Raw genomic sequence first — 16,244 nt, forward strand, 5'->3', positions numbered from 1 at the left:
TTCAATTTTTAATGTGGCTATTTAGAAAAGTGTGGCTTGTTAAAACTTATAGACAAACTGCATATTAGAAGCTTTATGGTATATATTGGATTTGACTCTGCTTGACAGAAAGGAAACACAGAGATTCAGAGGAAGGAAATTAGTGAGAGAAAATACTCTTCTCACATTTCCCATCATTCTCATTTCAAAATGCATTTATGACACATACCCTGCATTTTTTGGCATTTGGTTCTGGCAGTGATGGTTGTGCCTATTGTACAGTATTTACTGTTAAACAGGAAGTTGCATTCCATATCCTCGTGTCTGTAAAAGAGGAGAGATAGACATAAGCTTTCATTTTCTAGAAATGGGGCCATCAGTTTCAGTTCTCTTGCAGTAGTGTATATCTTTGTTTTTAAAAGTATATGTATATCCTCCCCCAGAGCTATTGAGCAAAACAAAATCCCCACTTCTGTCCTCCCTGAGTGACAGCTCCCCACCCTGCTTTCATATAATTGTTTTTTTTCCTTCTGTCATGTTAGTGGCTAATTACTATTGGGTGCCATCCAGATCCATTAAAATTAATGGGAAACTTGCCACTGAGTCATCAGTTGGCAATTATGAACGTGTAGCACTTCTTAAAAATAAAAAGAATTATTTATTATACCGAGGAATTGGGTACTGAGTACCAAATTTCCCACTAAGTTGATTATTTATTCATTTATATAGTGCTATCAGTGTTCATGACACTTTACACACTGTAGGAAGACAGGTCTCTGCCCCTCGAAGCTTACAGTCTAAAATTTAATACATGGGGATCAACAGATAAAGGGTAGGGAATTGGAGGAAGGGGTAAACATAGAAGTTTTTTAGACTAAGTTACAGGCAGAGCATGAGAACGAGGGGGTTGTGCCAAAAGGTTCATCAAAAAAGTTGGGACAACAAGGCATCTCTTCTTTAACTCCTCAAAGAATATACCTCTCGACAGATTTTCTGTGTGCCTCTGCATTAACAATACTCAGCATGTAGTAATTTACCACTGTCCTGCTTATAAAGATATAAAACGGGTATAGTTTTACCAGATGATGTAGAAATGATGACTCATTTCTTAACCACCTCATTGTTGGACATCAGTCATAAGTTGAAGAAGATCAGCTTGCCTTCTTTAGATACAGGCAACTTTTTCAGTGCATTTGAGGCATGTGTGACTGCTGGTGCGCACGCTGTTTTGTTTTTGGCCTCGGAAGGGAGTGGAACAGGGCAAGGGTACGCGTGCCCTACTGATGCACATGGTGCCTCAGAACGCAACTGCCACACAAATGGAGAGTTGCCTGTAATTGGCGCATGAGAGTATGGCATATGAGGTATCCAGTTCAACTTACAAGTGTGAACAGAGTTAGAGAGGGAAGATAGCACTATGATTTATTTACAAATAGGAGCATTTTCATTCATTATTGGAATAAGGTTCATGATGCAGTTCAGCCCCACTCCATATTGTGAATTATATAATTTTTCAAATGGGTATTTGAGTAACGCGATTGCAGTTAATACAGTATTTTTCAAAGTGTTTTTTTTTTTTTTTACAAAGGCCATTCAAATTGTTTAGTATTGTGTGGGGTACTATTTTGCAACATTGTAGTCTGTTTAAGTTGTAAGTTTTTTAAACGTTGGTTTTCTTACTGTTATCAGATAAAGCTGAATATAGACCATTGTTTATATGCATTATATAATTATTTAAATATAAAAATACTCAACAAAGGTCTGTGGGGTGGCAACACAAGAACAGGGCTTTTCTGCGGTGGCTCCCAATTTGTGGAATGCTGGCACATGCTTGACAGTATGAACAGTGCAATGAAAGTATAATACAGTGTTCTCGAAAGGTTTTCAACTTCTACAGCTCTAGATGAGCCTGGGAATAGGCTTGTTGCAGAGTGAATAATATTAAATGCTTTACTGAGTTTAATTGTTCACAAACAAGTAAATACAGGCAGAAAGTAAAAGAGGAACAAAACATTTCTTTAAAAATGATAAATTAATATCAATATTTTACTGGAAGAATGGAACAGCAGAGATGAAATTCTTCTCACTGGGGTCTCTGGTTGCTTCCAGAGCTGAACACCATGAGCACATAAGCAGCATGCAGATAATAGACAAAAGAAAATGAAACACTTCTCTGTGGGCTGGGATTAGAAGAACCAGAAACCTTTAGCAAATAAAGAAGTGTGTGTGTTTGCAATAAGTTTTTGTCTTTGAAAACAGGAGGTGCTGTGTCTATAAAAGCTGATGTTCCTTTTCCATTCTTAACTTCAATGCTACTGCTTATAGCTGTTATTTATATACCATTCTCACTAAACTCATGACACTTCTGCCCTTTCACAACAGACACCTAACAATGGAACAGCTTCAATTAAGAAGCAGAACATCAGCCTCTGGCATCTTATTCTGTTGTTCCATCTTTTTTGCTAGAGAGAGTTCATTTGTTTCTTAATTAAGAAAAACACCAATAGCATGAAAAATCTGCTTATGGTACCTGAATGGTAATTAGGTGAAAGGTAAAAAAGAAAACACACATACATTCCAGTACCAGCCAAAATGAACTTGAGCTGATAAAAATGAACTAAACTAGCCTTGCATAAATCGAGACTGAGAGAAGTGTACAGTCATTATGGCTAAGACAATATGCAAACTATCTTCAAAGAAATCAAATTGCTAGAGTGTTTTCATTTGCATGTATTAACTATTAACATAATGAGGAGAAGTGACATTGGACCCGGATTGTGTGTCTGTTCGAATTGATAACTCGGCTGCATCTGCAAACAGGCACCCAAAAATCATGCTAGTAGTCAGATCGGTGTTGAACTCTGAAGTGTGTCTTGGAGCCCTGAACAAACCTGATGGAGTGATGAATGCAAGGCTTCCTTTTTGACAATGATTTTGCAGCAGAGTCACTAGCTTCATGCCTTAAAGGTACAGATCTCAGTTGTGAACTTCTTCGTCATGTGTATGGTCATTCATAAAGGGAAAAGGTTAGTATCTGTTTCAATATAAATAAATAGATCCCGTTTCCTGCATTTTATTAGGTAGGCCTTTAATTTATTCTTTGAGAGCCAGTGTTCTGGAAGTTTTATTTTTATGTGGAAGATCAGGGTTTAGATTTTACCCCGCTATGAACTCATTACAATCGTTGTGGGAAAATTACATCTCCATCAGTAATATGAGAATGTTTGTTTGTTTGTTTAAGTATTTGTAATCTGCCTTTCTATGACAAATCTTTTTAAAAAATCACAAAATAAATTAATATAGAATCCTAACACTAAAACATTAATGAAACAACAGCAGTAAAACATCATAAAAACCACATATGGCAGGGTTTAAATAAAAAATACCTGCTGAAACAAAGCAGTTTGTTCCATAGTTTTGATACCACAAATTAAAAGACACTTTTGTCTGTCACCACCACCTGGACTTCTCCTGGTGAGGAGACATGAAGTCAAATGAAAGACAGTAATACATGAGATACCTTGTTACCAGGCTGTTTAGGACTTTAAAGGCTATAGTCAGTGCCTTGAATTGGTCACCAGTGAATCTATAAAATTTTTGGAATAATCTGACTGACCAGCTAAGCCCAGGCATCATCTTTCCATGGCATTTGAACCAATTTAAGTACCTAGACTTTCTTCACAGACAGCCCCTCATAGAATCATGGAATTGTAGAATTGTAGAGTTGGAAGGTACCCTTAGTTCAACCCCAGCAATGCTGGCCATTAATCCATGATGAAAGTGAATAGAGCGTGAACAACTGAGGTTAGATCTGATTTTGCCAGGTAAGGAAGAAGCTGGCAAAGCATACTGAATTGGTAAAGTAATTCCTGTCCGCTGCTGTCCCCTATGTATTAATAAGTGAGTGCAGGAATAACAGCAACCTGCCTTATAGCATGTTGTAAAATCACGCAGAATGAAGATTGCAAAAGCACTTTGCAAATTAAAAGTTTTGTTGAAATGATAAACAATAGTATTATTTACTTTCCTTATTTATGCAGTAAGTAATCCTCTATATTGCCTCTTTCAGTAGCATCTTCATGCATGAAAACATTGTCAATAAGCACCTGATCAAGCCTGAGCAAAAAGCTCAGTTCAATTCTGGCTTTTGGCTTGGCTAATTAAATGGCTGTTTACAGAGTTCTTTTAAAACATTTGTGCAATTACAGTTACTTCCTCAGACACTTAAGTATTACAGTGATGTGGCCTTATGTTTAAATAATTGGCATATTTTTGAATACATTTTTCTTTTAAAAAATCCTTCCTAATCAATCCTTTTCGTTCTTTTAAACTGGAAGTCTTATTTCAGTTTATGGTCTGTTTTCTTTGGCTGCACATAATTGTAAAGTTAAAAGGAAGAAAAGTAGTTGCTTTTGGAAGGGGTACATAAAATAAGATGAGATATATTAACTGAAATTATCCTGGATATTCAGGCCACATGATATAAAGATAGCTCTGGGGAGTAGATACTGGCCTGGTTTAGTGTGCAGATACAATACTTTTAGTATGGAAGTTTTCTGCTGTCCCACTTTTCCCATCTGCCTTGAGACTTTGACAAAATGGTGGCAACCTATGCTTTATTAAAAAATCCGTGTTTGAATTCCATCTGTGACAGTAAACAGGCCTTCCAGAGGGCAAGAAGGATTTCCCCCATGGCTGTACCTGATTGCTTTGTGCATCTGTTGGTTAATCTAAAAACTGAACACTCATGCTGCAGCAAAGAGCTTGAATTCTAGAAATATTTTCCCCTATTATTTGTGAAAGAAACCCATCAGGAAGGCTTTTATAAGTTAAAATAGGGGAACATCTGTGTAGCTCATTACTTTGTATACAGTGACCACAATAGTAGCTCATATATGCAAGGAATGCATGTGCAGTTTATATTTTAAAAATGTAACATATGTACCATATTTCATATTGGAGGACGTGAAAATGCTTTTCATTAATAGATTAGATACTGGTAGCATGGTGTAGCAGTGTAGCAAAACACAAACTGTTTTGCATTCATTAATGGCTCACAGAACAGCTGTGGAATTTTTTATGTTGTCCATAAGGTGCGCTACTGTGAAAAGTAGGTTTCTGTTTATTTTTCCTTAGCCCAGAGAAATACTTAGCAGTATATTAGGGTGTTTATATAAGGTTATGACTGTTAGGCTTATTAAAGTATAGGGTACAAGTTGGCTTCTATTATTTTAAAGAAGCTTTCTATGATTATTCCATAAGGTCGCTTTTTGGTCAGAATTCTTATTAGAACTTGTTGGATTTTAGACAGAATGTTGATATTTAACCTTAGACCCCAAGCAACCGCAGTCGAAATACAACCTCAGGCTGCAGTCCTGTTTACATTTATCTGGGGTTAAGCCCCACTCAATGCAGTAGAACTTATTTTTGGTGAAACATGCACAGGCTTACTTTGTCAGTCCTCTCAACATTGTGCAGGGGCCAAGAAAATAAATGGCAATTGTGTCTGATTTAGAATTCATTTACATTGCACCGTCTGTTGTGCAAGAAGAAGAAATGTAAAGACCTTCAAGTGTGTCTCTGTGGCTTAAATGTACTTGAATTTCTTGGCGCACATTTGCTCGATGAAATACTATTTGTTTAGTAAAATGCATTTTAATATGGAATTAATATAGAGTAAATGGCACTAATGTGAATACAGTATTATTGTCTGACAATAATAATATAGCCTAATAGTTATTTGAGACTCAGAGAATAATCTGATGGCACATGACATGAATGAGCTGCCGAGACTAAGGAGTCTGATCCTGAGAAGTATCCAGGTGTGAGATCGCTTCCCAAGCCGTCACAAGCTCCTCGGTGGAATAGTGGAATATAAATTTTAACAAATTATATTACTTACAAGGTTATAAATGAGAACTCATTCTGTAATAAAAAAACACCCATTTTACTTTGTGTTTTTTTTGTTCATGAGCTGTCTGTTGGAAATAGAACAAGATGAAAAACTCTTGACTAAGGGCTAACAATTCTAATGTAAAAGGCACAGGGCCTTTGTCAACATATATTTGAAAGATACCAGTAGGGTGACCATCAAGTGAGCAGTCAGCTGTTGACTTTGCAGGAGTATGGGTTTATTTTGCTCTCACAAGTTTTATGCACATGAGATCCCAGTGAATTTCAGTGTGGAAGTTCAAGGTGGAGGGGGGAATCAGATGTTGAAGGAGGGTAATTTTAGATGATGCATCTGTGCTGGTGTGAGTAACTGAGAAAGCACATAGAAAAACATACTGTGAAAAAAAAGAAAATTATTTATTATTTTATTAGTTATACAAATTTGCCTGTATTTGATGATTCTGATTTAGTTCAGGACAGAAAATGAGACATTACTATTGATCTTTAGTTATCATGGAAGGTATGCACTAGTTTGGTATCCATTTTTGTCAAAAAGAATTATGAGAATCAAGATGTCTTGGAACATCTAAGTACCATGATGTAGGGATGCTGTTCGTCTGACTTCTGGAAATTAGCCCCCAAAAGTCCGAAGTCCAAAGCTCTGCTATAATATGTGTATGTATACCAGTTTCAACCCATAGGAAGTGGTCCTAAGCAACCATTAAGTTTTATGCTAACAGGGAATGCTTATTTTTCCGCTTTGAAGGACTAATATTATTTGGTTATTTCTTACAAAACCTTTCTCAGTGTTGTACAACTCTGTGCTAAGTAATATTGTAAAATAATTTTAGCATGACAAGTTATTTCTGCTCAGTCGCTATACTGAATCTTTCTAATCACCCCACACATAGCTTAATTGTGGCTTTTATTTTATTACATAGATTTGCATTGGTCACTGTGGAGTATATATTTATGCTGGTTGAGCTTCAGTTGATTTTCATATTCAGCCTTCACTCCCCTTTTCCAGAAGCCTACTGTGAACATTCTCTCCTTTTGATTACTTACTGTTTTTCTGTTTATCTGTTTACTATAAGGCTTCTTTTGCTGACACATCAATTTAAGATGATTATTGAAATGTATGACCTGGGCTGGGGGTAGGGTATTCATCTTTTGGCATCTTGTTATTACCTTTTTTAGATGTTTACAGTTAGGCTTTTTTGCATCAGCTGGTCTTCCTTGAATATCAGTTTTACACATTAATGATATGGTGTTCTCGTACATCCAAAACAGCCGATAAAATGGTAAGAGTGATCCTGGGCTATACCACTTTATACTGCCAGGTGGGTAGTTTTCTGATACATTTCATATCAGAAAAATGCTACTCTAGTACTGACGGCTAAATTTTCTTTTGAAATACTGTGCTTATCTTACTACAAAAGATGCACCATCTGTAGGTGGCCACCCTATGACATGTATATCCAAAATGTTAGACAGGAACAGAAAGGACTAAGGATCTGTCTAAAATATTATAGAGTTGGAGCAGAAGGTGTCCTTCTGTCTTCTGTTCTGCACTGTTGCCTGCTTCCTGGTTCAGTAGACAAAATGGCCAGTGGCGGCATTATTTAAAAAAATAGGCAGGGAGTCCATTTCAGGATGGGCAAGTATGCCTGAAAGAGAGAAAATTAGATATTTCACATTAATGATCCTAACCCATCTGCTCATAAGATCTTACAGAGAGTCCTCCTGGATCAGACCAAAGACTCACTTATTCCAGCATCCTCTTTTCACAGTTATGCATTGAGATGCCTGTGACAATAGCACTCTCCCATTTGTGACCCCCGCCTTTGATATTGGAGGTAGTAGCCAGTGGTCACTTTATCTGTTATGTAACTGCCTAATCCTTTTTAAAAGCACTCAGTTTGGTAGCTTTCACTACCTCTTGTGGCTGTAAATTCCATAGTTTAACTAAATGTTATGTGAAGAAATACTTATTTTCATCTGTCCTGAATCACCAAATATTCTGCTCCATTGGTTAATAATGAGTTCTAGTATGACAAGAGATGGAGAAAAACTTATCAGAAATAAATTCTTTTCAGATTGATGGGATTAACAATAGGGTTGCAGCCTTATTTTAATGTCCAGTTTAGGATTCAGTTGTAGTTTATATGGTAAAATGCCTTTTCTAAGTAACAACAGGGGTTAAAGCAGGTCTGACTACCTTTCTATGAAAATCACACCAAGGCACACCAAGGGAGCACACCAAAAGTCTCTTTGGGCTTTACTCCATTTAATTATGAAGTTTTACACTACTGTACTAGCCTGATGAAGTACAAGCTAGGAGCTGTTTATCATCTCAGCTGTTGTTTGTGTGAAGTACTAGGCAACTACTGGTATACTTTGTAGTTCTGATGTAACAGGTTTTTGTTTTTATCATTAGGAGTTTTGTTTGCTTATTGCTTATTGCTTTAGAAAAAAATGCTTTAATAACTCTCCTCTTGTTTGTTTTGTTTTCTTGCAAATGTTCATAATGCATTAAGTCTGTTTATTTTAAAAAAACCATGGGTTTGGTATTTGCTGTTTAAAGAACTATTTAGACTTCTAGTCCTTTGATACTACCTTTTAGTCATACAGGTTGACTTTAAGAAAGCTGGTTGCATGTGTTAATTTATGTCCAACGGTCCAACAAGTGGTCCAGGTGCAGCCTGCGGGTTCTGTGTTAAAGTACTCTTGCAGCCCACTTGGTATGAAAAGTTGGACTGCCCTGATTTATGCTATTCTTATGGGCACATGTACATACTTTGAGCTGCTAGCCCCATGTTCCTGAAGTATGGGAACTGTTCAGCGTTATCATCCCTATAAAGCTAAATTCCTGCCACATAGGATTTTGATCTGTTTAGTCTCACCTAAGAGTAGCTTTTACAAAGGACTCGGAGGGCCTTAGGAAGAAGAAAAAGACAGAAAGTTGGGAGTGGCTAGGATCAGGGAAGAGTATCTGCTGGCAGAAATCAGTTTGATTTTCTGATGTGAATATCATTCTGCTGGCATTTCCCCTAAATCTTCCTTGTGTCCAACTCTGGCCAATTTATTTTCCATGGTGGGGTGGTAGAAATTGGATATATACATATATTATTGTACAAGCTAAGTGGAGGGGAAAACAGACAGAATGCACATCAAGTAGACATGTGAATATGGATGTCTGTCTGTCAGCACTGCATTCCTCTTAATGAGATGTACATAGTCAAAAAACTTGGAAGGGTCAAGTCTCAAGATACAGTCTGCTGCATAGTTGACTGTGCATCCTTCTGTCAACCAGTGACCATGCATGTATCACCCTACTGATATAATTTGTGCCAGTTTGCATAATTCCTTTTTAAGAGGGAGAAACCAACAGCAATGTCTGCATGTGCATAAGTTATTCATGAAATAAAGGAAATCTGATATATTTCCCAAACTCTCCACATATATTTAAGAGTGTAGAGAAGCAAAGTTTGAGGAAATTACGTAACAGATACTACACATTTCTAGTTTTAATATTTGCTGACTCATTTAATCAGATTCAAATATTTTTGTTTTCTTTGAGAATTACAATTATTTTTTAAAAAATCATTTTAACACCCAAAAGTAATGCAAACAGGGGCTTTAAAATCTGTTGGTTTAAGCTGCTTTCTGGTGCACAGTTGTGCCCTTCTAAAGCAAAAAATGAAAAAGGTATATAAAATATTTTGTGAAGAGCTGGAATTACTCAGCTGGTCTTGAAGACTGGCATTTAAAATAAGGAATATGATCATCCCATGAAAAACAGCTCAAAAGGTATCATTTACTGTACTTAGAAAAGTGCAGTATGGAACAGCAGTTTGTTTCCAGATGAAAAACATACCCTTTTTACAGAAACCAGGAGGTTTCCTTTAGGTTCTTCTTCCTCTTGCTGTTTCCAACGGATTTTCCCAGATCACTTCACTGCCACCTTTTAACTTCATATTGTATCCACTTGTTCAGGATCCTGGTAGATTTTGCCCATTGGATTCACAACCTTGTCCTATGTGATTGGCTGGCATTCTGCAGCCTTCAGATTGACCAGGCCTAGAAATCTGGTTTTTCAGACTAATTGCCTCTGATTGTGAACCTGCAAAGCTTGCTTTTCCACAGACATACACAGCCTTCCAGCACAGCAGTGCTACTGCGCATCACATTACCTAAAATGATGGAGACTAGAGAACCCTTGGACAGCCTTGGAACATTGTTAAATGTTCCTGGAATTGCAGGAAGGGTGATCCCCAAGTTGTGATACCTGTCTTGTCATGACCTTTTATGTGCTTAGAACCCTCTTTGGATAGAAAAGGGAATAGGATTTACAACATTGACCCATGCGATTGGCTGACAGTCTGAAGCCTCCAGATTGACCTAGCTTAGAAGTCTGGCATTTTCCCCTTTACTTAACAGAGCACTCATAACCTGTACTTCATGCTTCTCAGTTCCCATCACTGGCCTCAGGGACTCAGAAGAAGAGGTTGCACTGTCCAGATCTAGATCTGTGAGTGGCTACTTTTGGTCCTGCCCCTGCCCCTGCCTCCCTTACTCTGACTCCACGTGAATCCCCAAACTGATCTAGATTATGAAGTCTAACTTGTACATTTTATATGAAGTACTGAAATAGCATGCATTCCACCTTTTAAAAAAATGTTTATATGCATGCGATAAAACAAGTTCCCTCAAGGGAAGCAGAAGGGGTTTATTCTTATCCATTACAGTGAAATCTCATAGTTTCAAAGAGGATCTAATTAAAAAACAAAAACAGTTCTTTTCGGTTAAGGTTACATTCTAAGTGAGCTGATTAATGGCGGTTAACAAATGCTTTTTAAATTACTTATCAAAGTGAATTACTATTAATATATTAATATTAAATAGTTTTGTCTGTCTTATAGAAAACATGTGTATAACAATTCTGCAATCCATCACAGAGCTAGGTGCACATAAATCCTATCACTTTCATTGGGAATTAACTGCAGTCCTAAACACATTTACTCAGACGTTAGTCCCATTGAGCTCAAGGGGCTTACACAATATTATGTGTTTTTAGAGCTGTGACCTAGGGCTGAAATACTTAGTTTAAAGTATTAATTTTGAGCAATCGTGTTTAGGATTGGGCTGCTAGATTGCAGCTAATGGCCACAATCCAATACCATCTGCATGTTTTAACCGATAGCTGACTCAGTTTCCCAGTTTCCAGTTTTCCATAGTTTACAAAAGAGGAGACTTGATTGTCATTTGAGCATCCTGTTATTTAAAATCTTCAAGGTTGGTCTTGTTTGTATTATGTTCCCATGCTGGTTCAAGAAAATAAGGTTAAAATGTTGGCAAATAATTTATAATTATTATTTATTTGAAAGATTTATACCCTACCCCTTTATTAATCCTTACACCAAGATAGAAAATAATAAATTAGACAATATTAATGTATACATCAACAATAAAACAATAACCAAACTCGGTATAGAATAAAAAAGTGAGACATTTAAAATACTGGAGATTTGTGGAAGAGCTTTGTCCTTGAGCTATAACAACATTGGTTAAGGGGAGGGCATTTCACAAATGTGATGCTGCTACCTACATTTAGGGTCAAACCACACACTTCATTAAAACATATGCTTGCCTGTAAAGTGGGGATGGAAGGTCTGCATTTTATATCAAAGTGAACACAGAGAGCAAAATCTGACCCCTCTCCAGCACCTTACCTTGTTGCATTTGTCTTCTCCTAGCCCAAAAGTGAGCCTCGGATTGGATATGATGTGATGGGATAAGAAAACTTAAAGTAAGACCTCTAGAACATGGTGGGATCTGTCCTTATCTATTTCTTAATTTATTTTTCACTCATATATACCGGTAAGTCTTTTGCATTCAGAAAACTTTGATTAGTTCCTATGGAGCATGCATTCCAGGCAGTCATCAGGTCCACACTACTTCACTTCAACATGCATTAAGAACTCCCAGATCATTTGAATAATACAGTATTATCCATGCACTTTTATAAATTCTTTTTAAAAATGGCTTCAGAACTATTTATTATTATGATTTTCACAGTGTTTTGATTTTCTTCATCAGTAACTTTTGATTTGTTAGTTGCTCTGAGAATCCTGCAAGGTTGAAGAGTCGGATATAAGCACAATAAATAAATGAACTACCTGCCCAATTAAATAAAATAGATACATTTAAGGCATCTTAAAATATACTATTTACATGTTTAATCAACTGAGGTCTTTATTGTTCATTGTTTTTTTGCTGAGGTTCATTGCCCTTTTCAGTTTTCATTCTATCTCATCCTTGCCAAATATATTTGGTAATAAGGAGAATCTCCTTATATATTTTTATTCTGCAGAAGATGCAATGAAGTATTTAAAGGGGGTTCCATCTGCACTTTAGTTTACAAACATCCTTTGAACTTGTTTAATGTAGTTATCTTGCAAGTATCAGCAAACTCTGACCTAGCAATAAAAAAATAAAGGAATTGCTTTTTCTTTCTTTAAGTGTATTGTTTTGGGTTGATTATGCCATTTAATTCTGGTGATCATTCCCCCTCTGGATGCAGCAGGCTTTAAGCCAAGTGAACTTTCAGTAGCAATTCCAATACATGAATGTTAAAATGAGAGTGATGTAAAATATGGATGCTAGTGTTTCTTTTTATATTTTGGAAGAGGAAATGTGATTAAGATATACTAAAAGGAAATCTATACAAATGCGGCAAAATTGTTAAAATATTCAAATATGCCATATTGTAACAAGGAAGCACAGTAATGCACTGAAATCAGCAATAGAACAGCTGTGTTTTAAAGGACAGTACTTTGAATGTCACTTGACAATTTGCTTTCAATTAGAAGTAATTTACAGGAAGATGCCCACAAGCTAATCTTTACAGGATAATTAAGTTCCATTTTCTTTACTTTTAATTAAAAAGCAGAAAAGATTTAGCTGATCCATAAAAAATGTTCTGTTTAAACATTCATCAGACTTCACACTCTTTTTTTGTTATTTGTTGTAGCAGATGTTATCAAAACTGCAGTCTGCTCTGTTTTAAACTCAGAATACTTGGTAAGTAGGATGCAGAGTTGCAGTAGGCGTGTACAGCTGAGGTATGAGCATTGAACATCTGTATTTTTATATAGTTCCCTGAATATTATTTTCATTACTGTGATGAAAAGTGTCAAGTGCCATCAATGTGTGCAGAAAAGTACATTTATGACAGATGCCTTGTTTTTATTGTAATTTATTTTCACTTTCCGCGACGTTAATACTATGAATGTATACCATTGCTGAGCTTTAGAAAATGTGAAGTTATCCTATTTTGTACATTTTTATGGTCCAACCCCAATATAGAGGTGCTTAAGGGAGGGAGGATTGACTTTTGTAGCAAAACAATCTCATAAGCACATGCTGACATTACACATTTTTTTTCAAGGATGTTGTTATGTTACTACAGGCACTATAGCACCACAGTGATCTATGCAGATGCTGTTTGTGGAATTCACCTAACCAGCCCCATCAGAGTATACCTGTTGAACTTAATAATATTAAGGTAGTAATGGCTAACTTAAGGTGGTTGATTTCAATGGGTCTGATTGAGTATGACTCAATCAGATACCACTTAAAGTTTTTAATTGCAGTTTGCTTTGTGATCTTTATGCTACGCTCATCGTCACAAAAATGTGATTTTCCGGTCACTGTTATTCCCATTTTGCAGTTATCAAGTCTGTATTCCTGGCTGAAGTGGAATTTGAACATAGTTGTATATCAGGTCAAACTACAACACAGTCTACTGCAATGCATTGGCACTTTTGAAAGATAAGCAGAATGTACAGTGGTACCTCGGGCTACATACGCTTCAAGTTACATATGCTTCAGATTACAGACTCTGCTAACCCAGAAATAGTGCTTCAGGTTAAGAACTTTGCTTCAGGATGAGAACAAAAATCGTGCTCTGGCAGTGCGGCGGCAGCAGAAGGCCCCATTAGCTAAAGTGGTGCTTCAGGTTAAGAACAGTTTCAGGTTAAGTACGGACCTCAGGAACGAATTAAGTTCTTAACCCGAGGTACCACTGTACAGGTTGGAAAAGGGATTGTTGTTTGAACTCCCAGTATAAAATTTTGAATATGTAGTTCAAAGGCTTTTCCATCACCGTGCTGCACTATGAGGCACAGTGATGGCTTCCTACTTTTCTCAGTCTCCCAGGCCCTAAAGACATCTGAGATTTGGTACATAGCCATGCTGCTTGGTATCTGTTGGTGAAGTTGCTTGGTATCTGTTGGTGAAGTTAGCCTACCTTTTCCCCAGAATGGGAATCAAGGCAGCTTACAGATCAAATAGAAACAGCTAAAAACATGGAAGAAACCTGCAGTGTCTTACTCTTGGAAATGAATTTGTTGCTTTGATCAGTTGTAGCACTCTTTGTAGCTTATTGAAGAGCAGGTGTCTCACATCTTCTCCCTGTCATGTCTAGAATGTATGCATTTCTTAAGGCTGTGCTGGTGCAAGCAGGGAAGGCAGCAGCAGCAGCACAATAGGGGAATTTGGTAGGGTGCATGCTTGAATTCACAAAAGTTAGCATTTTCATTATTCCTTCAAAACACTTTCTCAATTTAATTGTTCAGATAATGCAACATATAGCTCTGAAAATAATTGAATATGTACAGTTTGACAGGGCTTAGAATGTGTTTTCAAGGGTTTCAGTGAGTTGGAACCAAATCTTTCCTTCCATGAATAGAAGGGGCAGAGGCAGATTTAGAATATCCTGCAATGCAATTCAGGTTGTTCTGGAAGCTTTCCCAGCACTCCAGAACTTGGGGTTCAGGGGGTTACAGGAGGAATAGGAGCCAATATATGAGAGTTCTCCATTCCTTGAGAAGACCTATGTTCATTAAATTCTGGATCCGACCTCTATGTATTTTCTTCATTTGTCTTAATAAAGGAATGTAAGAATATTCTGTGACTTGAGGGGGGAATAAACATTGGTCAATAATCTCTTAATAATTGTATCCTGCTTAGTAACTAGGGATGGCATTTATGGGCTTCACTATATATGGGCTCAATTCAAAGTGCTGTTTTGGACTTTTCAAACCATCATGGCTTGGACCCAGTGTATCTGAAAGATACTTAAGATCCCTCTCATCAAAAGCCCTTCCTTGCCAACAGAGGTACCACCACCCATCCCTTTTGTCCAAGGAGATCAAGGTGCTATTTGATTCTGTCTTTCCCCATTGTATCTCCACAACCACCTTGAGAAGTAGTTACAGATAGGTAGCCGTGTTGGTCTGCCATAGTCAAAACAAAATAAAAGAAAAAAATTCCTTCCAGTAGCACCTTAAAGACCAAAGTGTGCATGCACACGAAAGCTCATACCTAGAACTAACTTAGTTGGTCTTTAAGGTGCTACTGGAAGGAATTTTTTTCTTTTATTTTGTTTTGACTTGAGAAGTAGGTTAGGCTGAAAGAAGGTAACTGGATCAGGTTACCCAGTGAGCTTCATGAGTGAATGGGTGTTTGAACCTGGTTCTCCCAGGTCCTAATCTGACACTGTAACCACTACACCACACTGGTATGGTGTGTGGCTGACAGGGAAAGGCAATCTCAGTTGTGGAGTGCTTTCCCTAGGGAAAGTTGCCTACTCTGATGCCACTTTGCAATTAGGATTATTTTTTCAGACCTTTCAATTTGATGTGTTTTTATATTGGCTGGGTTTGTTGTTTTTATGCTGCTTCTGGTAATTTTTACTGTTTTTAGTATATTTTTGTACATTTTCAATTTTCTGTGTAAGATTCATTTTTTATACTTTACATTTTATAATTGGCCCAGAATATTTTACCGAAGAGTGGGGTATAAATTCCTCAAGCTAGCAAATATATAAATAAATGTTATCCTCAACAATTAGGTTAGTCAGGAGGTGGTGACGAGTCCAAAGTTGTCCAGTAAGCTTCACAGCTGAGCAGGAATTTGAATCTAAGTCTTTTCCAGTTTTAGTGAAACAGTGTGGAGCAAGCTCATGAAGCAACTGTTATAAACATTGCCATTGCAATGTTGCCAATGCATTCTTGGCATTGCAGTGATTTTATTTGATTGTATGAAGTGTATCTTTGCAAGATCAGACTTTATTTCAAGGCTTTGGGAATAAATTTTGCTCTCTTGAATGTATAGGTGAGCAATGCCATTTGATATAATAATCCTTAATTAAATGCAATTCCTCCAGCAAATGAATTGCTGGTAATAACTGTATTTAAAAATAACTTTGTATCCTAAATCTACCTTGTGCAGTTTTTCAATTTTGTGTTACAAGATGTCTCAAAGTGTGACTTGTCTGATTGGGGAAGCAGGGAAGTGGGAAGAGGGGG

The 16,244-nt window shown here is 36.9% G+C and overlaps 1 protein-coding gene across 9 annotated transcripts in view; it reads left to right on the top strand.

The window, feature by feature from the left end:
- Window positions 1–16,244, top strand: part of ZFPM2 (zinc finger protein, FOG family member 2) — a 456,199-nt gene that overhangs the window by 140,674 nt on the left and 299,281 nt on the right. The window lies entirely within an intron of this gene.

This window comes from Podarcis cretensis, assembly GCF_951804945.1.
Source record: "Podarcis cretensis genome assembly, chromosome: 7".
NCBI classification, from domain to species: domain Eukaryota; kingdom Metazoa; phylum Chordata; class Lepidosauria; order Squamata; family Lacertidae; genus Podarcis; species Podarcis cretensis.